A 26,943-nucleotide genomic window follows, 5' to 3' on the forward strand; every position below is an offset into this window, starting at 1 on the left:
AAGTTGATTTTTATTTTTATAAAGAATATATATATATATATATATATATATATATTCTTTTTTATATATATAAGGGGAAGGAGCAATTGCATTAGTGACTTGTATATGTGCTAACAGAATGATTTATAGAAATAATGTGATCTTGGTTTGATACAGAGTAAGGGATTGATTACGGAAATTGCTGTATATTCTTGTTGAAAGTCAGAAATCACATCTTACATAATCTTTTTTCTTGTGTTTTACACTTTTAATTTTTTTTCCTTTTGGTAGTTTTTTCCTTTTGGTAGTTTTTATCTTTGTTTCAAACTTAATAAAATTCTTATTAAAAATACAACATAAAATCCATTCTACTTTTTCTATCACTTGGCCTTTGTGAATCATTTTCAGGCATGATTTTTTATAAAATCCTCTTTAAACTGAATCAGATAACATGATTTTTCAGCATGCATAAATATTAATTAACTATAATTTCCTAGAATACAAAATCTTGCTAATTATTATAGGTAATTACCAATCCAGACCACTCCCTGCTAGCTCTAGACTTTTTATAATACATGTTTTTCCATACCTGAATATAGGAAGTGAGCAATTCTTTACCAGTTTCCTTAGGACTCAAGTATTTATTCAATTTATATATTTATTCATTTATATAAAATGTCAAGTAGCAATTCTGAAGGGGCACATATATCCATTCTTGAAAAGTTACTATTTGCCTTTCAAAGTTGTTCTCTGCATTGACCATAGGAATATTCACAGGTGATTTTCTCAACTATCCCATATAACAAAATACTGAAACTTTTAAGAACTCAAAAACAGATAACCTAGGGTTGAAATCAAAATCCCATAATGTGAGCAAATTACTATTTGCCTTTCAAAGTTGTTCTCTGCATTGACCATAGGAATATTCACAGGTGATTTTCTCAACTATCCCATATAACAAAATACTGAAACTTTTAAGAACTCAAAAACAGATAACCTAGGGTTGAAATCAAAATCCCATAATGTGAGCAGAGAGCAGGCCTGCTCATACAATGGGTGTATGTTTATGATTTCAACCAATCTGCCCTCACCTGCAGTTCTCGTATCCAATCAGATGCCATGCCAGAGCTTTCTTCAATTGTCATAAATAACTTTTCAGTTGCAACTGAATGCAACTGAGCTGAATTTCATATGTTATTTTATGGGTCAAGATGATCAATCTATTACATGAAAAGAGTTGAGGAGGCTTGATGGATCATACATAAGCTTCACCTTCAGATAATGTCTTTTGAATACCCACCTAAAAGCACTTTGAGAAACAATTATTCTGCCACATAACTCTGTACTGCAAGACTTTTATCACCTGCCTTTGGAGCAGTGTGCCAAATCTTTTAGACACTCAAGTACAGACTCAATACACAAGTTAAAAAGGAGTGGGGCAGGAATGCACCCTTGCTTAACCCTTCTTAAGTAGAGATCACTTCAGTGAGACTGTGTCATGTTCACCGTTCCAATGTTACTGTTACATCGTAATGTTTCGCATGTCATTTGGCTGATGTGTGTTTCGTCTGGGAGAGGAGGAGGATCCCATCTCGTGGGTTTGTTATATGTTAGCAGCTGGATTGGAATGTGTTTGGGTTATCTCGTGTGTTCAAGGTTCCTTTCCCAGGACACCAGCAGAAACGGTTACCAGCACCTGGGGGGGGGGGGGAGTTTGCAACGGCAGGGCGAGGGGAGGGATTACGTTTGAGCCGAGGGTTTTTAGTTTGTATTTGGCACGCTTTTGCTCATTCTCAGCTTTCTCTGTATTTGCATACTATTCTTTAATAAATCAGCTATCATTAAGTTCCTGCTTGTGAGTCTGAGTCTATTAGGGTAGGCAATCCTTACAGACTGCCTAATATAGTGTATATGACACTCAAGCTAGTATTTTTATACATGAGAGTAAGTAGGTGTAGACTTGTCAGTAAAGCCTTAGGTTGCTCCAGCTTAAACCTAAGAGTCCCAAAGTAGAATTATAATCAATTTGTATACAAGAATTGTGGTATTCCACTGCATTAATAGCAAAGAGTCACACATATAGTCTGAATAAAACAAATAGCTTTTGTACCAATTAATTTTTGTTGTTAAATTAACCTGTGAAGGAGTAATTATGCAATCTAAGAGTGCTCTTTGATCTCTTCCTATTTCTGAGGTGTGGGTCAGCAAGGTGATGAGAAGCACCTACTTCCAACTTGATTTACCACCTCTGCCCCTTTCTTCAAGGGTCTGACCAGGCCACCATTAACCTCCCATAGATTATGTTAATGCACTCTGTGTGGGAATGCCCAAGCAATGGTCAAACGTGTTAGTAGAAAAACAAGAAAATATCATGCATAAGCATTCAGAATAGGTGTAAAGTGTGTTATCTCAAGTAAAGCACCTCTCTTTTAATTGTTAACATAACTACATCCTTTGGAACGTTTATGCAGCTTTTTCAGAGACTGTACCCATGTGTCTACAAGTTTGCCATGCACAACTTTTTTGCTTGCATCTTAGTGGAAGTGTTGCTTGAGCACACATATGTAGATAGGCAGAAACAGCCAGTGAGACAGCTATGCAAAGCTTCCAAAGAGTATGGCTGAGTGTTTCAAAGAGGTATGTTTTGTTTATCCTAATATGCTTTGTAAAGTACATCTTTCAAATGCTTTACACAGCCTTATATGCAATTTAAGTATTCAAACAAGGAAAATAATGCCAGAAGAAATTGACTTCAGACCTTGTCATATAGGACAGCAATAGTATTTCTTACCTTATTAAAACATGAATTGTTAAAAATTGCAAACTTGAATAGAAATTGAAATATACAAGCCACATTTCAAGCTATCCTAATTAGATGGAAATTATATGTCACTTACAGCAAAATGCTGTTACAATGGCACATTTTAAATGGTTTAACAGAAGGACTGAGTGTAATGTAACCCTTGTATGGAATCTGAAAAAAATCATTCAGAAATAATTGCATTTGAGAACAATGAACATGTCTGGACTTACGAAAATATTTCAGGGTCTCTTCTATCTGCTCAGTTGTTAAGTCAATATTAGCATCAGGAGAAATGAGAGGAGTATGAAGCCAATCGTCGTGGTCATAACCATAGATGGTATCTGCTCTTAGCTTGTAATGGGGGAGCTGCTCTTCCAGCAGACTGATGATTTCAACTTCGGGAAGATCAGTACTATTGCACACATCTAAGAGGAGGGAAAAAGCAAGAAGCAAATGTGTGACATTAAAAAAGTGCATTTGTGCTTTACTGTAATCCAAGTAAGTAATGTTTTATTCAATAAATTCCAGTATCTTTAGTAAAAATAGAAAGCAATCCATTTCACGAAAACATGCTTGCAATTCACTCACTCACAGATTTATTTCTTGTGAACTCAACTTGTCAGAATTTTAAGAATATATATTCAACATGGGATGGAGCTCATGTGAAGAAGTCTACAGTGAAAATCAGAGATAGCCTGAAGTCCCGTGCTGTGTTCACTGGGAGAACTTTGGTGAAAAACTGCAAAGATCCAGTTACATTAACTACACCTTATATTAATTCTTTAAAGTTGCAAATTATTAGCTTTAGGAGAAACAATGTTAGAAAGCCAGGATTTGAAATAATTGCTATTCCCATAATTTATTCTCTTAGAAATAAACCTGAATACTTGTTTAAAATGTAAAGATACACATAAATTTATATCAGATAATTTGGTTTTATCAGTATCCAAATGTCAATTCTTGACCAAGACATATACAATTGTTTTGACTGGAAAAACAACACATACAACCACCCACACCTGCCCAGCGAAGCCAATTATTATTGATACTTAAATCACAATTATATTTCTGGCCTACCCAGAATAAATATTTAAAAACTAGAAGCCATAAACATAACCATTTCTGTGAATTAGGGTTGAGATCATAATTCCCAGCATAGACATCATTTGGATCACAGAAAGATATTGGGGAACTCTCCAAACATTCTTGACCACACAGATATAAAAGCAGCATATAAGATAATGTTTATCACAATAGTTCTGAGGATGGAAATCAGAGATAGGAAACATGGTGTCTTCCAAATGTGCTGGCTATAACTCCAATTATACCAACCACTGGTTATGAGGGATGGGGATCGTTGCTGCTGTAATCCAGAACTTGATCTCCTTCATATACTATTGTAGCATAATTTGCATGTACAGTAGACTCTCAGTTAACCTGAACTCAAGCAACTGGCACTCTCAAGCAGCCAGAAAAAAAAACAGCACTCTCAAGCAACCGGCAAAAAAATCTGTATCTCTATGCTGCCATCCAGCGGGTATTAGGGTTTAATAGTACCTCTCAAGCAACCAGAAACTACATTTATCCAGCACCTACCAATCCCCATGGGTGCCGGTTAACTGAGAGTCTACTGTACATATTTCCTTATTACATTGTGCTTTTCATTTCTACTGATATAGAAGTTTTGCCCCTAAAGTTTTGCAATCTATTTCACTCACAAAAGGTAACACCCTAAACATAAATATTGTCCTATTTTGGGTTGAGCAAAACAACCAACCATTGATGTAAAATGCCACAAGGAGATTCTTACCTTTTGATGCTTAGTTGCATCTTTATCCCAATTCATGGCTCTTATCAACACTATCCCAAGTATGTTAGGGCAGTGTGAGCTTCATCCTTTATGATAAAGCAATGCTGCCGGTCATAAGTAACCTTACCATCATGTGAGTCAGATATACCAAGCAGGAAAAAAATAAGACATTTTACTTATTGGCTGTTTTAGATTAACAACTAGAAACTGTTCTGAAGCATTCTATAAATACTAAATTCCACACTCTAAAGTCTCAATTGTTTAAACCGGAAATGCAGAAAGAGAACTGTTTAATAAATGCAGGATCCAGTTTTAGACAGTGATGTAATTTTTAGAGAAACCTAAAGTTTAAGCTTTCAGGTCTAGGAACCCAGCTCAGTGCTATATTTTCTATTATGTTTAAAACTTTATGTAATGGCTAAGGTGTAAATGAAAAACAACTGGCATCTTCACTAAAATTCCCACACGGTTTTCACTAGATTATGATAGGAATTTTAATGAATTAGGCAAATATTCTTTGTTGGTGATGCTTAGCCTTTTCAAAGAATTAGTACTGAATTGTTTTAAAAATCAAAGTAGGTGAATAAGCTTGAAAAACAGTTTAAGTTTCTAGTGTAGAAATACTACTGGTGTACTAGTGTATCAAAGGAAATAAGGATGAAGAATAAGCAATTGTTGTAATTTTAAATAACAAAAAGAGAGTATCATTTGGGATCCAATGCCACTGCAAAAAGGTACCTTAAGCACTAATAGGAAAAGATCCAATCCATGGAAGATTTCCCACCAGATTGTTTCTGTAATTATATAGATGGCAATTAGTTTACTGATCCCATAGATTCAGCTAGTGAAAGGCAACTAAAGGGAATTAGTACTGCTGAATGCTGCACATAAACCTAAACAGTAAGTCCTATGTCCTTATTGAAGCAAAAATGACTAAAATACAAAAATATAGCTTTCTAATAACAACCATATTTTACCAGATGCAGCAAAGCAGTCTACTGGGAAGTTGACAATACTGTTCTGAGGCAGGTTAATTCTTAATTCCAATCACATGCATTTTAAATGAAATTGTAATTCATGCCTTTTCCCTGACAGAAAAATGCTAATAGAAGGATAAAGGTAAAGGTAAAGGTTTCCCTTGACATTAAGACCAGTCGTGTCCGACTCTAGGGGGCGGTGCTCATCTCCATTTCAAAGCTGAAGAGCCGGCGTTTGTCCATAGACAGTTCCGTGGTCATGTGGCCAGCATGACTAAACGGAACGCTGTTACATGCCCGCCGAAGCGGTGCCTATTAATCTACGCACACTGGCATGTTTTCAAACTGCTAGGTTGGCAGGAGCTGGACTAGCAATGGGAGCTCACCCTGTCACACGGATTTGAACCGCCGACCTTCCGATTGGCAAGCTCAGCAGCTCAGTGGTTTAACCCGCAGTGCCACCACGTCCCTTAATAGAAGGATAGTTTCCATTAAATTCAGAATTTAAACCAAGAAGAAATCCAAGTTGAAAAGGATTTTTCTCCTTCAGTATTTCGTAGGACCTGAATACTAATAATAATTGAAGAATATCTAAAACAGAGGCAGGCAACCTGGTGACCTTCAGATGTTTTGGATTATAACTATCATAACCTCTGACAACTTGCTATACGAGCTGAGGCTTATGACAATTGTTACCTATAACATCTGCCATAATAAAGATAATTATGGTCATTTCATTATTATTCCATTACAATCATTCCAAGGAGCCTAACAGGGTATAAGTATGATTTTATCAACACAACAACCTAGTCCTAGTCCAATATTTAACTGTTGCACAGAAAGTGGAATATCACTGGAAAATCCTATACAAATAATCATTTGAAATTGGTAAAATGTAACTTTACAGTAGGCATAAGTACAAATGGCATTCTAAACTTCCTAGAATATAAAATATTAATAACTGATGTCTTTAAATTGTGGTATTGGAGAAGACTGTTAAGAATACCTTAACAGAAGACCACAAGAACATATCCTTTCATACTATATGAAGTAAAACTGGATTGCTTATTGGAAACACTAATAATGAATCTAAAACTTAAATGTTCTGAAAACATCATGCAAAGGCAAGAGTCACTAAAGAAGACTCTGATGGCTAGGAAAACTGAAGGCAACTGAATTGAGGACAAATTGAGAGCATTTGACAAAACACAAGATACTATCACTGGTGACAGAAACATAATGCTTGCAATAACTCAAATAAGTAGTTACTGGCAGGCAATCCTATTGAAATGATGTCTATCACATCATGAAGAGTTGAGAATGACTCAACCCTAACCCCTTAAATATTTCAGAAAATTATTAAGTCATCTTGACAAAGGATGAGCAACTTAGAGAAAAAATATTTTGAAGAAAATCTTACCTTCCCACTGAACATCTCCTTCTATTAATATTAATTTAGGAGGATTAACTAGTGCCATCTGGTACTCAGGAACTTTATTGTCATACAGGTCAGATACAAAAATAGCTTTCTAAATAAAATTGCAATCTAAATGCCAGGGACAAGCATGAATTAAGGCAATCTCTCAAGATAACCTTTTGGTGCAAATCAGCAAGCCAGAAAATTCCTGGAAGCCATTTGGCTTCGCAGTAAAATAACTTCTTCTCAGTAGTCAGAAGAAAGCAATGCTGTTTTGACAGACATTTTGCTGTCTCAGGGAAAGTCTAAATGCCGCCTACCCAGCCAAGAATTTAGGCAATCCTGCTGTATCATTCATAATGCTAATGCAGTTTTTGCCTACATTTATTCTCTTACCTCTTTCTTTCTTCAGCCATAATCTCACAGATACTATCTGGGAGTAAACTTCACTGATTAGGACTTACCTTTGAGTAGATCTACATTGCTCTGCATATCTCCCTGACACACTGACCTATTAACCTGGCAATGACTTAGAGATTGAAGGACGGAGAATAGAGGCTTTGCAAAAAAAGAGAGAGAGAGAGAGAGAAACAAGACATGCACATAGGGGCTTGGGGGACAAGAGGAACAAAAAGGGAAGAGAGATGAAGACTCAAGAATGCAGAAAAAGGAGGAACCATAAGGTAAAGAAAACTATGAAAAGGACAGAATGTGAAAGCCCTCAGAAAAGGCAGACAAACCACATCATGCAAAGGGATTGCACAAAAAACAGCTAGAACAAATCCTTGCAAAGGACTGCCTGTTTTTGGCTCCTCCTAATGGCCAAAAAACCCACAACCAATACATACAAAATACAATCTGAATCACTGGGTTGGAGCCAGGACAAGGCGAGATCCCTTCACTGGCTGAACAAATATACAATTTGTGCTCTTGCATTCCACCCAGCTAAGCCAAGGTGTACTATACCCCAAACCAACCTAGTTATTTTAGCAGATGAAGCAAAAAATCTTAGACTTGCTAATAAAGATACTGTAACAAATTGTATCATTAGTACTTGGCTTCTCTTTCAATGTATCTGAAATCTGATATAGCCACCTTGCTTTAACTGACAGCATGGGTGGCCCCATTATCAGGAAACTGAGGAAGACTGGGACAAGTAACAAGGGTACTGTTGAATCCATAATATATCGTCCAAGCAAACTTGTATCTCTGTTATAAGATATTTCAAAATACTGTTTTAAAATAGTAGGGCTTGGCCTTGTCATAACATAGTGCATATTGCAGGAAGAGGTGCCAAACTGCAGGAAGCTCCACTGTTATGCAGCTAACCAATATTATTCTATTCTAGGATTCTGGATGCTTTGAAACCTCTATTTTAGCATGATTTACTGATAATGCACTGTCATGATGCACTTCATGATGGAAAACTTTTTTTTTTAAAAAAGAAGTCACATATATGCCAGTTCTTTAATATATTAAACTGGAGTCCCCAGAGTGGTGGCCCTAAGCACTGATACACCTACAGAGAATTTTTTTTTGGTGCCTGCTATGATCTCTGCCTCACTTAAAACAGCTTCTTTAAATTTAAAGAAAATTAAATGGGAAGCTGCCATGCTACAAAACCAAATGCCAGGTTCCAATTAGCCTTAATTCTAAAAATGTCTCTGATCCTCACATGGACCCCACAGGCACTCCCAGGAAATAAAACAAGTGAGTTGTGGCAGCTCAGTGCTTTGCTTGGAATGCTGCCATACGTTTAATTTTACTCTGATCAGAAAGAAATATAGTAAAGAAAAATATCACATTCAGAAAAAGAATGGAAGGGCTTCCTGAGCACCATTTTTCTGTGGCAGAAAGAAGATGTTTTTCATATTCACCATCTGCTGAAAAACAAAACAAAACAAACTGCAGCACTCCCAAGACAAAAGCCTTTTGTTTTCCATCACTGAGTCTACAGCCTACGCTGCCCAGAGAGACAGCAGAGTTGCTGAAAAAGCAAATAAACTGTTCATAAAAGGAAAGGATTTAAGTGTAACAATGGATCCATTCAATTACCTAACTAAACAATGAAACTGAATTGCAAAACAATGTTGAAGATGGGTAAAAAGATTAAAAGCCTTCACAAAGGGAAGAAACAAAAATTAATCCCCACGTAAAAAGTGAACTTTCAAAGATCAACAGATTTATTGTGATATAAGGCCTAATGGTAAATGCTAAAATACAGCTGTGAATCCTTAAAAATGTCTAACAATTTGTTTGATTCCATTATAATTATGGGTTTTTAAGACTATCAAGATGAAATAAACACACAATATTACATACTGCATAAATAGTGAGTGGGGGTACAAAACTCACACTTGATTTTTTGTGATTTGGGGATACATTCACACAAAGAGTCCACTGCCAGGAAAAGGTGGCAGACTTTCTGCTACAACTGTACAATCCGGCTGAGGACCAAAGGACACTAGATGGTGCTACAATTTTATCTCTAACTTGATTCTCTCTCAATGGAACAATGAGACCTGAGAAGTTCTAACCACGACAGAAAAGAAGTAGGAAAGAATAAGAGTAAGGGAAGCTTCACAAGCACTAGTTCCAAACTGCATTCTATTTTTCATACTAAGAAACAAATTACTCTTCAGCTAAATTTGAATATGTTACTTTATCACAAAACATTAAACATAATAAGACTGAATATTTTTTTAGCATGCAATCTCCCATTTATGGGGCTTGCTGACAAGGATGATGATGATGATGATGATGATGATGATGATGCAACTAGAACTCTTCTCAAAGAGCAGAGAGTCCCTACTATGCTAGCAAGACTCTATTTTCATGAAAATTCTCCACTTTGACTTGCTCAGTAGAATTCCTACTTTATGAGTTTTTAAAAGCAAAAGTGATCCATATTCATTTGGAAACTGTAGCCCAGTTATAATACAGCTCCTTTGTCAGCACTAGACCATTCAAGCATTCACACAGTGACAGTCAGGAGCCCAGGATCCTTTAACTGTTTAATGAAGTGAAATGACTAGGACAGAGGTAAAGCTGCGAATGGAGAATTCCCACTAAAACATACATTTAAAACTACATTCCCTTGATAGCCTTCCTTTCCCACAAAAGTATGTCACCCCCCTTTCCCATCCAGGTGGTGTTGCTGGTATATCTCTACTGACTGGCCTTGATGTGAACCATCATAAATCTGTAGCCATAATAATGCAATTCACACTCCAACTCAACACCCCCTCCCATCCACAAAAGTATGTCACCCCCTCTCCAACTCAACACCCCCTCCCATTGATAAGGAAGTGATGGAAGATGCTTCGATAAGGGGTGCTGTGAACCTTTTGATCAGAGGAATCTGACATCCTTGCTCTCAACAGCAAGGTGTCCCATCCATTCTAGGTTGTTAAAAAGAAAAAGCTTTCAGGAGCTATGCAATGCCAATGATTTGGCAGACTTCTCCCATAAGCAGGGAGCAAGTTTATCAGCCTTTCCTCAACTACCCATTCCACAAATCATCATTCCTCATGTTGTCAATGTACATCTCTCTCCTACAAATCTGTTTTTGCTACAACTGATGTACACAGCTATCTGTCTGGAAACATATAAACTAGGACAATGATGCTGTCTTTAACTCTAACACAAAACTGGGCAATTTCCAAATCCTCAAATGATAAAATAGAGACTGTATTTTATGTAAAAGAAGCAGAATTCATAATCTGAAAAGAGCATCATTTATAGCATTAATTCAGGATCTGTTTAATCAGATGCAGATCCTGATGACTTATTGGTGCTTACTCCTTGGTAAATGGGCATTGGATTACACTCTACCTAAATTTATACCAGACTGAAATCACTTTATATTCTCAACATTCTTTAATCTACTTTTCTTTTTTGCTTTGTTTTCCATTTACTTCCTCTTTTACACTAAAGCTCATTCCAACACTAAATTAACAGACATAAGAAAACTTCATATAATAACTAACCAGATAGGTAATCAAGCCAACTGCAAAATTACAAGGCAGTAGTCCTCTACTGCCACCTTTTCTCAGGAATTGATACTTAGATATATGAGGATCTATGTATGTAACTAACAACTAGATTGTGTATAAATTTAGATGCATAGATAAATATCTCTTTTCTTGTGAGAACCATAACATCAATAATTTCTGCAGAGAAGGTCTTAGTATCCTAATTTTAAATTTTGTACACTGATGGGGAGGCCTGAGATAAACTAAACATGCCTTCACATTCAGAGTAAACTTGTTGTCATATAGCTATTATCTGTGCATGCAAATTTTAATAGTGAGATCATTTTCTAAGGATTGCCCTTTGTGAATTTAAGACTGATAGTTAATTTATACAATTTAAATATGTCACTTTTTCAAGTCAACTCTAAGCTCCAAAAGAACAAAAATCCTGCATATAGATCTATACCCTATAAACCAGCCTTTCTCAACCATTTGACTCTGGAGGAATCCTTGAAGTATTTTTCAGGCCTTGGGGAACCCCTGCACATTCAGGCTCAAATATAGGCCACAAGTTACAAAATTATTATATTCATTTCATGTAGACCTGTATATATGCATTAACAGTGTTCTTAAATTAAAACTAAAGAATGAAACTTATCTCTTTAATGTGAAGTTGCCCTAATTTGAAGTAATTTTTTAAATAAATCATGATCTCCCAGGGAACCCCTAGTGACCTCTCATGGAACACTAAGGTTCCATGAACCCTGGTTGAGAAACCATGATCTAGAGTATCCAGCAGTGTATATCTTGTCTAACAACCTGAAGGAGGTGAGAGGGACATGAATCTAATTCACAAATAGCAGAGCTCATACTGCTGAGGACCCTACCCTCTTTCCTATGTTTTGCAAGTTCAAAATAATCCTAGATTGAAACTCAAGACACTGTCCTGCTCACCTTCCCAACTAGCATCTTTTCAGCTGCTTCTTCTCCTGAAACTCTTCAGTAACCAGGGAACTTCCTGGGATTGTGGCCAGGGTAGAAACCTTGCAGAAGCAATGTCATCCAATGGCATGGCCTGCTCTGTGTTCTGAAGACTATCCAGATGTGCAACAGTACTGCCCATCAATTTGTCAGAAAAACTGGGTCTATTTGGCACCTGAAGCAGACCATTCTAATAAGGTTTCTGCCCTTGCAGAGGTCCAGGGTGACAACAACCTGCAGTTTGACCAGAAAGTAATCAGATCACAGTAACAGATAATTGTCAGAATCCTCCATATTCTTCTCCTAAGTAAAAATCTGATCAAACATGTGTTTGCCTACATTGGAACTACTACTACCTACAACAAGCCCATGGTTGCCATGGAGGGCTTGTATATATGGACCTCATCAGACTCCTTTCCCATAGCATGGACTGAAGTCATCTAAGACCAGAAGCCCTGGGGAATCAACCTTAGGCCCAAGATGAAATCCAGCAGCTAACAAAGAGCTGCTGCTAGGCGGCTGGTACAGCAGTAGCAACCCTAGTTTTCTCTGTGGCCCAACTTCAAACATAGGCATTCACAACTTATTTCCAGAGCAGTGCTACTGGTTGCTGCAATAGCGTAGTTTGCATATAACATTAAGCAAAGCACAGATGGAGCCATGATTTTTTAGCCTTGTCTGTTGGTAAGAAGAAACAAGCGGAAGAAGACAAGCAGCCTGCAACAGCAGATTGCTTATTCTCCTGCCAGAATTCTGTAAGATTCTAGCTTCACCATTAAGTGTGGACACACCTGAACAACAGTTTTTTTTGACAAGTCTATATTTTTCTCATCAATGCAGCTAATTCATAATAATAGTTTCTTTACTTGTTTGTTCCAGAGAATAGATTTTCCATTACTTTCTATGATAAGTTGTATGTATCAAATGTTGAGAAGTTGCCTTGTCAACTTATAATTGTATTACCAAACACATGTGAGATGTGCCAGGGTAATGATGCCTGTTTGTCTCTCTCATGTACATCTTTGCTGTATCATTTTCCCCAAGGAGATCGCAACTGGCCTTGGCTGAGTTTTTGCTTGGTCTGATGGTTTGGTGCACTGGCTCCCAAAAGGGAGATTGTAAGAACTGACACCTTTAGTCTCAATAATGACCTGACTCATGCACAATTACAATATGCAGAATTCAGATTTATTGAGATCAATGTACAGAACAAAGGAAAAGCTGTGATTGAGTAAATGCGCCAAGATGCTCATTAAAACATTCCAGCAGCCCACAACTCCCCCTCCAGTCTCTTTCTCAAACTCTTGCTAACAGTTCTCCATGCCATCTGTGGACATCTCAGCTAGGACAACCTTGACTCCCCTTCTCTCAACCAAACAGTAAAAGTTCACACTCCTGGTAATTCCCCCTCCCATCTCTCTTCCTGACATGGGTTGCTTCTTGGCTGATCCTGATGAACATGATCAGATGATTCATCAATCATTTGATTGTGGAGTCTGACAGAGATGAAACTGTCTGGTGTCAAAAGTTCCTTAGGATAAATGACAGAGAGCATATTGTCCCTTGACATAGCTGTGAGTTTATCCTTGGATATTCTGATTTACCGTAGGAGGGGCCTCCAAGCCCAGAAACATGAGGACTGTTCACGCCTTCTGCTTTTACCCCTTCCTCACTTTGAAGTCTGAAGCCAGCTACATGGGGAAAGCCTCCTGAACAGGAAAGTAGAGCTACAGTGTGACCATAGTGAGGGACAGAGCTGGCAGTTCTGGGTGTTGCTTTGGTCACTGAATTAAGATGTCTTTATGAAGGGCCATCTACTTGAGAAACAGGCTGAAAGCCAGCAGTTCTCAGATTGAAATTGGCAGTTCTGTAAACACTCAACAATGGATTTCAGCACTGGGCAAAAGTTAGACTAGATGATCTCCAAATGAACCTTCCAACCCTGGAAGATGGAGAAGAAGCAACAGCTTTTCAGCAGAGCTCCTCATGAACTTTTACCTAAGATAACACACCAGCTGTATATATTATTTGGCTTATTTCTTTGTTCTCTTTTCTTTTAACCTTTTAAGTGCATTTTCTTTTGGGAGATATTTAAACTCTAAACTCAAACGAAAGCTCCCCCAATTTTAATTAACCAGCAGAGTAAGTGCAGGGATTTCTGAAATCTGGAAACCGAATGGGAAGCAAAATCAGCAATAAAATGACTGGTAAAGACTTGCAACATGATAAAGACTGTACTTGGAGGCTGCTCTAAGAAGCATCACAGAAGGAATTCCAAACCACAGAAAATTGATAAGCAGCCAAAAATATAAGACTGAGTACCAAGGAAAAAGTATGCAGGTTTCCCTCACCTATTATATCCATAGTTAATAAACATTCCCTTCCACCACTTAAATTTGATTCTATAATTCTATAATATGAAGCAGAGTTATGGAGCAAAGGAAGTTGCACTAAGGTGACAAGGTAGAACAACTTTTCTAAAAGGACAGAAAGCTGCTGGAAAAGTGGCAATTGAAAAAAAGGAGAGGGAATTTGTTGTAAGCAGATACTAACCAGAATGGCAATAATCACAGAGCTGGAGCTCCAGTAATCAGAAGTGGTAATATCCATTAACGGTTTACTTCATGTGGAGCTGCTGATTGTATATGAGTGTGGCAGAGAGGTAAGAGAGTTTCAGGAGGACAAAAATGACTGATTTGAGGATGGCAAGGAAGCTAGTACAAATGAAGATAATAAAATAATAGCAACATGTAGAGATAAAAACAGAGAAAACATTGAACTGCTAGAAGGGGGGAAATAGCTAGTAACGATCAGATTTAGGATTTTTGCTTGCAGTTGTAAAAATTTGGCTCTTACACATTTTGCAAATGAAGTAATATGGAGTGTTACCTGAATATGGGAAAAACAAAACAAATGCCAGAAAGGAACAGTTTTCAACTATTTAACATCTTTATGCTGAACATCTAAAACCTACCCCTATTTGGCCTTATTCAGTCGATATATCCCATTCTATATAATGGCCCTCAGTAAATGGCATTCTTGTTCCATCCATGGATTTGCTGCAGGTGACGAATGGGGAAGGCAATGGCAAACCACCCCACTATAGTCTACCAAGAAAATGTCGCAAAAGTGGCGTCCCCTCAAAGGGTGAGACATGACTCGGTGCTTGCATAGGGGACCTTTCACCTCACATTGTGACAGTAGTGCATTTATGGATACGTATTACAGAAAGACACTCCTCACCCTTAGGTTATAAGAGCATGAAATAAGGAAGGTACTTACATTTCCTTCTATGAAACATTATTAAGAGATGATGTTTAAAGATCTGAACTGTTCTGGCAGAAGAGATTATGTTAATCTTTTCCTGACCTCAAGGTAATTTTTAAAAAGACTCACAAGAACAATTTTGTTGCAACATGCCCAGAGTGTATACAATTTCTTGTAAGAATGGCAAATTCAGTTTCGTCTTTAAAGCAGTCCCACCTTTCTTCTGAGTAGAGTGGCTGTTCTCTGCAGCTGCCACATCATCTCGGAACACACATCTCTCAGGAGATCTCAGGTTTAAGATATTCCCCAACAGTACTGCACATGCACCTCCATTTAAATCCAGGCCTCTGCACAGCCCTAATGTTTGTGGGAAGCCATCTACTATTTGAGATTTCATAAGGAAAACAGATATGAATATGAAAAACACAACATAATCCTAAACCTCTGGGTACTCAACAGAATACACAAACAGTACTCACTTCCAGGATGTTTCATGAATATAGATTGCTATGTCTTTCCGTGACCTATGCAGTCTTTAAAAGGACCAGAAAAAGACAGTCCTGCACAATTTTACAACTGACACTACAAAAATATCTATTTAAAGAAGAATGCTGTTCCTTAACAATGACATTCAGAACTGTAAGATCATTACTGATTTTATATAATTTACAAATGTCATGCAAATTTTCTTTACATTTTATTAAGGAAGGAACATATTTAACAGGAAAATACCATAGAAAAATTACCATATTTTTATATAGATAATGCAGTTTATTGTTATTTGTGCTGCTTTTGATGATCTGATATGTTATACAAATAAATGAATCTTAATTTATCCTTGTTCAGTTCTATTTCTTTGAAAGTATTTATGGCTTCCAACTCCAGGACATTTAGTCTGAGAAGTGAAAAATAACCTGTTTCCATTCATGTAGTTGGGGTAGTCAGTAATTTTTTCTGCTTATTAATGTATTAAACAGATTTCTTTTTAACACTGCCTAAACCTTTAAGAAAAAAAAATCAGTGAGCTTTTTGGAGGCTGGGATTGTTGGCAGTGAAAAAGACTATAAATATGTTGATAACTGTTAAGGGTGAAATAGAATTGAAAGGAAAACAACGCTGCCAAATTAAATGGGGAGAGGCATACCCAATCGCTATGGATCTTTACCATCTGAATATAATCTCATCAGAGGGACATATTGTCATGGGGTTCAAAAGCAGCTCCTGCAGCTGGTCCTGCCTGCATAGTCTCACCTTTGGTCAGCCCAACAAGGTAAGACCAGACTAAGAAACCAACACCATATAAGTCAGGACTACTTTTATTCTAACAGCTACAGTAACAGAATCTTCCAAGTCTGAATGTGCTTCCTCACTTTATCTTCATGTGAACTGGGGAGGGGCTTATATGAGACATTTTCTCAAGTTATTTTCTTGGCCTGGGCTCAAGCCCCGTTTACCTGACCATTGCCTCGGTGAAAGGTCTTCCTCCTGCCATTCTCTATGCCCTCTACACCTTTGCTAAATAATCCCTAACGTTTTGGGGGCTCTTAAATTCTTGTCAATTCTTGCAAAATGACAAGTTTTGCAACATTTCCTTTGGGAAGTAGAGTAAGAAACATACATACATACATACATATATATATTAAAAAAATCTGTAATGTTCCATTTTATGACAGATCTGTACTAGACATGTGTTTGAAAGAGGAAGTATTATTTTTTGCAAAGGTCCAGCAATCAGAAAAACTTAATACCTTATTTTCTTCAACCTAGAGGCACAGATTTGCATTTATACTCCTTTGCCATATTTTCACATTATATCTGATCTTTGGTCATTGAGTTGGATTGCCACAAAACACTTAAATTTGAAATCTATCAATATTATACAGATCTATTGTCTCTGTAATTAAAAATGTTTTTGTTGCAGATATTCAGTTCTCATCTTACCAATCAGCAGTACATGCTAATCACTGTTCTTGAAATTGCCAGTTTCCCACAAACCATGCATGTAATTTCAATATGTAATCTAAAAGCTGACACATGTGGGTTTCTATGGTATGAGTACACCAGACAATGACAGATGTTGCTGTATATTATACTTAGTCCTCCAACTAAACCTAACTAAAATTCATTTAGAATATCTAAATGTTCATGAGAATTCTTACACGAGAAGAGGCTCTCATGTTATAATGGTAACCTTATATCTTAAGACTGCAAACAAAAGACCTTTTTATGACAGATTAGAAATCATTATGCTGAATTCTATATTTAAAAAATGTACTATTAGTACCAGTACTGGCTTGCCCAGTTTGTTTGTTTATGTTAAGCATTTATATGGCTGCCCAACTCTACCAAAGTGATGCTAGGCAGTGTAAAATAAAAGTGAACATTTAACAAGAAAAAACCCCAATAATCATATATTATTAAAAGATAACCCAGATGAGCAAAATAACATCCTGAATGGAATAAATTAAAACAACCAATGGGTCACTCCGCTCACCTAGGCCCAAACACCTGGGGAAAGAGCCAGGTCTTCTGAAGTCCAGCAGGGTTGGGGTCCATCATATACTGGGGGGAAAGTTGTTCCAGAGGACAGTGACAGCCACTGAAAAGGCACACTTCCTAGGTCCCATGAGATGGCAATACTTAAATGAGAGGATCTGGAACATAACCTCCCTATAGGAACATGTGGGGTGGGCAGATGTTCTTGGGAGCAGGCAGTCCAACAAGTAGTCTGGTCCTATGCCATGTAGGGCTTTAAAAGTGATAACTAGCACCTTGAATTGTACCTGAAAGCCTAGTGGGAGCCAGTGAAGCTTGCAGAATAGCTGTGGCAAATGGGACTAATGGGTTGCACCCATAATTACCCATGCTGCTGGATACAACGATGGTCTCTTCAGAACCAATAGAACCACTCCCTCTGTCAAACAGGCATTTACCACTGCATTGATCCACTCACATGCCCCTTCTCTGGACCAGCCAGGAGGGGCACAGATATAAAATATGAGTGGCCATACCCACAGTATCAAGAACCCTGTCAACGTCTTTGGGACTCACAGGTTCAAACTCCTCCCAAATAATCTCACAATACTGATGGCAGGTTGTCAACACTAAGAGAGAAAAGTCAAGATTATTGCCTACCGGTAATGGTGCCAGCATCTCGGTATTCCCTGTAGTCTGACACATCATTTTCCACAGCTTCACTTACATAGTGCTCTTCTTGAATGCCTGTACTACAGGCTAGGACTGCATGATTAGTTGTCTCAAGAGAGGGCACAGCAGTAGCCAAAGAGTAGTCGTTCAAAACTGTGGCGTCCAGCTTGGCAAGTTTCACAGCGAAGTCCCAACTGCCATCAGGGGGCTAAGGCAGGAGACTGGGTCTGGCAGAGATCGGCAATACAATCTTCCCTCTTTGCTGTTGGCTTCCTTGACAAATCTGTAGTACATATACAAAAGAAGGAAAGTTTAATTCAGGCAAACTCAACAGAAGTAAACAAGACACATTTCTAAAATAGTTTGTTCTTTACTAGCGATCCCAAGGCACATTTTCTAAATGTCCTAGGCAGCTGAGAGAAGCAGCATGGAATAGTCTCTATTTTACTCCTAGATATCTTTTAAAATCTATACAGACAAACAAGTTCAGAAGAGTAAAAACTGGGAATATAGCCAGGGTTTCTGGAGGTCACCAGTTCCCAGTTTCAAACAAAAACAATCAGGACACGAAGAGAATCTAGGAACTACAAATATTAATGATGCACTTTTGTACATCAGTATTAATTCTATTGACAAGGGGCCCAATGAACTAGTACAGTCAGTTTCATTTAACCATCCAGGATTCATTTCAAGAACAATATAAACCTACAAACTTAAAAAACTAAAAAATTATGTTAAAACGTAAAAAAAAAGTCACCAATAGAAATCAAGTTTAAAGCATGGAAATAGATGGCAAGCTGACGAATTATGTCCATTTTAAAAATGTACCAGTTTTCTAAATAGTTCAAGTGGTTGAAGCACATTCATTTCTCAACTTATTTTTTATTAGGCATTCCATATGTAGCTGGATGAACAAAGAAAATTATTATTTTGTACATTAAGAATGAGACTTGAGCCTATAACAGTCCATACTAATTCCTAAACATTGTATAAATAGTTTACACTTTGTAATACTTTATTTATGCAAAGAATCTCACTTTGGTATGTTATAACCTTAGATATCTTTATATCATTAAATGGGATCTCCAACTGATCCAGTCTGTTGTGCTGAAAATGCTATTTAAATCCTTTCAATAGCCATTTTATCTGATTTATATCCACTGTTTTTTCAGAAGCTGAAGGAAGCTTACATAGGGATCAGCCTTCATTTTTTTCCCACAGCAGCAATCCTGTGAGGTGGGTTGGTCTGAAAGTGTGTGATTGGCCCAAAGAAGCCAAGTCAGTTTCCATGACTGAAGGTAAACTTGAATCTAGGACTCCCCCCTCCCCAATCCTATTCCAACACCCAATATTTATGCCACATTTTAGAATAATCAACATTGGTGTGGGAAAGAACTGTAGCACAGTGGAATTGGACACAATGGCCATGCTTTAGTCCCCATGCTGTTGCGACAATATGTATAGGTAGTGTTGATCTTCAACCATAACCGAAACAAACCTCAGTACATGTAGTCTTTTTTCTCCTTAAATGTATCTCATCTCTAACTGTATGTCCTAACAGAGAACTTCTGTCATTAGACTAGAAGAATCATGATGGATCTGGCTAATGGTCCATCTTTGGCATCTCATATCACACGCAGGCCAGCCAGATGCAGAAGATACTAATAAGGAGAGGTAGTCCTTGAGTTATGATGGTAATTGGGACCAGACTTTCTACTACTAAGCAATGCGGTCATAAAGCATGACATTAGGTGACTGCATCGCTTGGCGATGGCAATCCTGGCAGTCCCTGTTGCTGTTGTTAACCTAATCCCACTGGCCATTAAGCAACAACCCACCTCGATCCAAGCCATTCCCATGGTTGGTGGGTCACTCCCAGCACCGAACCTCAGTAAGGTAAGGGACTGCCTCCTCTGCCTTCTCTTCAACTCTCCCCCCCACTCCCCACCCCCATCTCTGCCCTTTTGGCTGTCCTGCACAGTGGCGGCAGCGCTGGGGCTGAAATAGAGGCCTGTGGCCTTCAGTAGTCCCATCCAGAGACCAGCCTTGAACTATAGCCAATCATTAGGTATAATAAACAAGCTGTTTTCCAGTTCAGGTTCTTCATAAATTTTTGGGCTTCTATTTGTATGTCCTAGACACTGGAAATCATTAAGCACACTGATGGCAATATATACTTATTTACTATGATAAATAACAACCCAAATCCCCAGTTCAACAAGTTCCAATGTGGAGACTTTCCCTCTAGAGCAGAGTTTCTCAACCAGGGTTCTACGGAACCCTATGGTTCTGTGAGAGTTCATCAGGGATTCCCTGGGAGATCACAATTTATTTAAAAAATTATTTCAAATTTGGGCAACTTCACATTAAAGAGGTAAGTTTCATTCTTTATTTTTAGTTTAAGAACCCCATTAATGCATATATACAGGCCTACATGAAACGAATACAATTATTTTGTAATTTCTGGCCTATATTTGAGTCTGAATGTACAGAGGTTCCCTGAGGCCTGAAAAATATTTCAAGGGTTCCTCCAGGGTCAAAAGGTTGAGAAAGGCTGCACTAGAGGAAGAAGAGAACCATATAAAAATACATATGTCAGTCCTTCTTCCTCAGTGTCCTCTTTTTTATATTTCCCAACCAACAGGAAGCTTCCATTTAAATTAATTATGTTCATGAATTCCATGCTTGTTTGTTACTTTTTCCATCTCAGTAATACACAGAGGTATATGCTTAATTGCCACCAGGCATGAAGTATTTTGAAGTCTACTAAATATACTATGACACACATAATAAGAAGCAGGGAGATGGAGAAAGGATGAGAACAGGGGAGGAATTTCTAAAAATAAAGGCCTAAGAGTCAAGTCGCACAAGGCACATGAATCCCATATTACCATTATATACAAGATCCAAATTATAAGATCAATTCATGATGAGTTGACAAAGAAAGATGAATTGCATACATAAGCATAAAAAAGAAAGACAATTATTCTGTCTATTGTTTCCATATTTGCTCTTTCATAGAAAGGAATTTCAATAAATAGCAATCTAAAACGCTGTTGCCAAGACTAATATAATAAGTGTTTTTGAAAGTCGTGTACTGCTTATAGTGCCACAGGTGCATGCTAAATTCTCTTGGGGATATCGACCCTGAAAAGCATTCCAATTCTAATGGAAACAGAACATCACCAATACTATGTACATGTATTTTAAAAAAGGTCTAGCATATTCACCAGCCTTCTGTAACTTGAACACCCTCCAAATGTATTAGATTGCCTCACATATCTGGAAGGCACAATCTCTGCTAATAAAAAATTTGCTACCTAGATTATTCTCATATTACCTATGGTTTTCTCAAGTGCATAAGTCATTCATTAATGTCTGAAGCTATACTTAAATCCAAGTAAAACAATTAAAAGAGTAAGATGAATATAGTGCTGGAATAAGGGGAAGATTTTATTATCTTCTATGTTGAATAATACATAAAGCAGCAATGAAAAAGTAATTTGGCCTATTTTATAGCCTACTGTATGGTAAATTAAGCTGAGAGTGGGCTAAAATCACTTAGTGAGCTCAATCAGAAGGTTTTCACAATCTGGAGTATGCAACTTGCAACCTTTGGCTATTGGCAATTCTCCGTTTCATTTCAAATCCTCTCCACAAGAATTCTGTTCAGACCACTGCTAAGATCTGTCTGTCCCTTTCCTGTAAATTGCAAGGGAGAAAAGAAAAATAGTGAAAGAAGAAAGAAGGAAAAGAGACGAGGACAGATATCTCCACTATGAGATTTCAGTCTCCTCTATCACTTATGGTGCTCCATGTACATATCAGATGGCTCCCAATCCCTCAAAAACAAAGCCACACATTGCACACTTTTAATCTCCCACCTCTCAAGGTTATTATAGCTTGTTATTATAATCACACATTACACAAATCCATAATATATGGATTTAATGTCTGGTGTAATGTGAACCCTGCCATTCTGGTTTGTAAACCATGGGTTAGGGTTTGGGAGATGGTTAGATTAGATGTTCATGATTTCTTTACTATAGCTGGTGACTGAGAGGAGGAAAAACTGTATCAAGAAAGAAGAATGTTTATATCCAACAGGAAAAAAAATATTTCTGAGGGAAGCTCTCCTAAAGCATGTTATATAAGATAATTGCTTTCACAGACATAGTAAGATAATTTAGCTTCAAACATATAGCAGAAATATGACTTCCACTGATTTATAGGACAATCTTTAATTTCCTATTTGAAAAGTTTACTGCAGAATCTGCAACCATGAAGACATTTCATGTGGTAAAGAAACTACACTGAAAATTAGGAACTGTGCAATTTAAATCTTGATGTCTCTCAGCATAACCACTTGCAAAGGAGGGGAAACTAATGCTGACCTTTCTTATAATGAAGGGTATCTATGACTTCATCCCTATGCTCTGGATAAAATTCAGTGTTTGTTGCTCGAGTAAGATAAATGTTCCATAAACATTAAATGTTATTTAAACAAAATATGAACTGATATTTACATCTGGTATTTAATCTTCAGAACAACAACTGTAGAGAAAATAATTTGTCAGAGTATTTCTCCTCCTTCCGTATAAGCTACTGATTTCTTGAACAAAGGTAAAGGTAAAGGTTTCCCTTGACGTAAAGTCCAGTCGAATCCGACTCTAGGGGGCGGTGCTCATCTCCGTTTCTAAGCCTTGGAGCCGGCGTTGTCATAGACACTTCCGGGTCATGTGGCCAGCATGACGACTCGGAACGCCGTTACCTTCCCGCCGAAGCGGTACCTATTGATCTACTCACATTTGCATGTTTTCGAACTGCTAGGTGAGCAGGAGCTGGGACGAGCAACGGGAGCTCACCCCGCCGCGCGGTTTCGAACCGCCGACCTTCCGATCGACAGCTCAGCGGTTTAACCCGCAGCGCCACCGCGTCCCAAGCAAAAGTAGGACATTATTTAAACAGCCTCATACTACTTTGACACAAATGTGACTGGCTTTACATTCCGCCATGTCAAAATGCTCTGAGCACTTCAAGAAAGCTCCTCCCTTACTCCTGTCTGGACCTATAGTTCTCTATTCTCCAGCTGCTTTGAGTGTCTTGTACCTAAACTGACAAGCTTCTACTCCTGCCAATAATCATAATGGTTATTGTTAATCAGAACATCTGCAGCAATCTCCACTTCAAATGGTATATTTGAATTAATATTTGAAATTCTTCCTGTACTCAGTGTAGCAATGGTCTTATTTAGATGCTGAATTTCACTTTATCAGGAATGAGCAACTGCAGTGGTGCACAACGCTTGATTGCTCCCATTGATTCCACCTATCTGCAGGAGCAGCTAAACAAATTAGAAAGCCTCTGTCCAAACACACGCTATGGCTTATTATTCAGGAATCAGGAATCTTACCTCAAATATGCCATTAAACTAACTTGTCCCATCCAGGCATTTTCCAAACCTGTGGACCTTTTAGCAAAGGCCGTGTTGGCTGGAGTATTCCAGGAACTGAAGCCAACTTATTTAGAAGGTGGAGTTTGGGAAAGGCTGAACTAAACAAATTATAAACAAAGAATTTCTGATTTGTTATATCAGTTCTGAAGATAGGAGAAGCTAAGCAAGAAGTACCCAGGAGAATGCTGGCTTCCTCATTCCTGATCATTCGAAAATTCTAGGCATTCTGGCTTAAAATAAAGTGTGTCCAATGTATTTAAAAGCAGGAGTGATCTGCCAAATGCATATGCTAAATTCAAACTTCAATCCACTAGAACATGAGACTATTGACGCCATGAAAGAAGGCAGTTGCACTGACCTTCTTTAACACTGCTCTGAAATGCAAGTTAAGCCAAGTTCTTGAATCTGGCTTGGCAGAATGTTAATAACAAGCCTATATATAGGCAAACAACTATCATACAGAGTGTAGGTGTGCCTAAAATATGAGGCTAAAAGAGATACAGTATAAATGCACCAATATACTTTCTTATAAAGACAAAGCCTTCTTCATGACCTTCAGTGATAAAGAATATTCTCGGTAACATCTGTGTCACATCTCCTGCCTCCAGCAAATGCTATAAATAGCTCCTCCTTGTGCAACACTCACATGATATTAAATTGGCCAGCGGCAGCTACTTCGCTTTTTTGCTTTATTAGAAGCAGTGCCTGATTCAAAATTCTGGATGCCTGCAAGACAACCTAATACCTGAAGTGTCAAAATGCCATCTAACCACAGAATGCAGCAATACAACTTACAGGGATCTACAGCCAAGCCTCCAATTTTTTAGAGCTGGTGGGCACATGTAGGATTTGAGAATATGGTATTGGTGTATTTACAAAATCACTGCCACAGGGGACGTAACTAGTTGAAAACAGTATGTTTCCCATAATGTTGTCATCTTCTCTACCTTGTCCTCCCGCAGCACACTCTCTCCTATACCTGCTTACATGTGTCCTTTTTCTGGGGAAGCAGGTTTCCAAACAAAGATCAGGACTTCAATTACCCATCACTTTTGTTTTGTAAGAAAACTTTTGAGGCCCATCTAATACCCAGGGAAATTGTTTGAAATAAAGACACTACTAGAGGTTGACTTATTGCTTTGCTTTTTGTTTTTGTTTTTACATAAAAAAGTCAGGTGGGCAGAAGGCCTAACAGTCACTGGGAAGGAAGCCAAAAGATACACAGTCAAGGTCAGAGAAGTACACCTAATCTGCTGCTCTTCAGAGTTGTTGATATGCCAATTGGAACTCATAGCCAGCAGAGCCCAATATCTCTGGAGAGGTGTGGCAAGACTGGTTTTTCTCTTTCAAACAATATACACTAAAAATTCCCAATACAAATAAAAGGAGACCTCAAAAGATTCAAATGTATACATACAACTAATTCACCATTCTTATTTTCATTCGTTAAAATAAAAAGCTTATTCAAGAGAAATAACAATGAGATTCAGAACAATGAGATACAGTAAAAGTCTAGTACCAGAAGAGTAGGCAAAAATGAGACAGTTTTAGACAGAACATAGCTAAATGCTAGTATGAATAATTTTTTACAACAGAAATGTCATTACAGTTTATGCACAAGTCAGTTTGCTGGCATTATACAAACTTCCAGGAAAAAGTCAATGAGGACTATTGCTTTTACCCACAATTCATGCACTGGAATAAAGAAAAAAAAGTTTATATATTTTTAGAAGTTAGCATGCCAAATTATACTACTGTAAATTAGAGGCATTCATCTGAAATTAATTTAACACATTAAATAGTTCTGAAATGACAAAAATATTCTAGGCCAAACCGGCCCTAGGTTTTTGAGACACGACCAGATTTTCTTCCACCCATGTATGTGTCATTAAACACCAAGTTGTAATGACTGATACCTGCAGAATACTTTTATCACAATGGAGAGAAGAATATTAACGAATCCTTGCAAAGGTCAAGCAATCTAATTTAGAAATGGTGCCTTCAGACTGAGTGTCTGGCTTGGTTTATTTATTTATTTTAGCAGCAGCTGTCAAATTTTGGCTTGCTTTTATATTCATTTCAGCTGAGCCTTGAGTATACATCATACAAGCTCTCATGTTCTCCCTGCAGGGATTTGTACGGTAGGGAAAGGGTCACTTCCATTAAAAAAAATAATAAAAATCCAGATTTTTTTTTTATGGATAGGGCTAAAATAATAAGTAAATAGGAAATTAAGCAATTACATTTAAGTACTCAACTCTATAAAATAGAAGCAGAAAAATCACTGCCTTCCTGTGAGTGCACACAAATTTCTTCAGTATCACCTTCTAAGATGTCAGCTTCAATATTATACTGAGTGAGACATGCTGGTTGGTAATGTTATATACTCTATATCATTATTTTTGCACATTCTTCCACACTTCTCAGAATTCCAGTTCAGGAAGACTAATTTACCTCTTTACTTTTTACTATACTGAACCGTTTCAGAGAAGCTGAAGAACCACTAACAGTATTTACTAAAGAACAATTCTGCCTCATATAAACCTCCACTTATAGATTAAATATAACGGAGATTAACATTTAGTTAATGTAACCAACTGTTTATGATCACTAAGACTACAAAGTTTTGGTTGATTTTATTCATTTATTTAAATTATTTGTATGACTCCCCAACTTGCAAATGAGACTCTGGGCAGCTAACGTTGGGTTAAGAACAAAACATGATAAACAATAAACATAAAGAAGCCAAAACAACAGAATATAAAACAGCAGAAGCAGAGGCCAAAAATACAATATACTCTATTCATAAACCTAAACCAATTTTCCAGACAGGATCATCCAATATTCTAACCAAGTGCTTGGGAGAAAACCCTTTTTAAAGCCTTTCAGAAGTCCAGCTGATTGGGTCCATCTAAATCAGCAAGATATGCTGTTCAAAAAGTTGGATGCCATTACAGAGAAGGCAGACCTCCTGGGTCTCGTCAGATGGTATTGTTTCATGGAGAGGCCCTGAAGTCTGCCGACTCTGTTGCATCCTGTGAGATGGGCAGACATAACTGGAGATAGGTGCTCCCACAAATAACCTGGCCCTGTGCCATGAAGGGCTTTATAGGTAATAAACAGTTCCTGAATA

At 37.6% G+C, this 26,943-nt stretch overlaps 1 protein-coding gene across 5 annotated transcripts in view; it reads right to left on the reverse strand.

Annotated features, from left to right (window-relative positions):
• TRAK1 (trafficking kinesin protein 1) overlaps nt 1-18,551 on the reverse strand; it is a 101,027-nt gene extending 82,476 nt beyond the window's left edge. For 2 of the 5 annotated variants that reach the window (XM_063304146.1, XM_063304145.1), the window contains exons 1-2: nt 18,344-18,551; nt 3,013-3,207 (exon numbers count right to left, since the gene is read on the reverse strand). The gene's annotated coding sequence lies outside the window, so the exon portion shown is untranslated. Of the gene's footprint in view, nt 1-3,012; nt 3,208-18,343 lie in introns of those variants that run through there. The other 3 variants (XM_063304144.1, XM_063304140.1, XM_063304143.1) reach the window with 2 other exon arrangements.
• Between the last annotated feature and the right edge of the window lie 8,392 nt (nt 18,552-26,943).

Source organism: Candoia aspera, chromosome 4, assembly GCF_035149785.1.
Source record: "Candoia aspera isolate rCanAsp1 chromosome 4, rCanAsp1.hap2, whole genome shotgun sequence".
NCBI lineage: Eukaryota > Metazoa > Chordata > Lepidosauria > Squamata > Boidae > Candoia > Candoia aspera.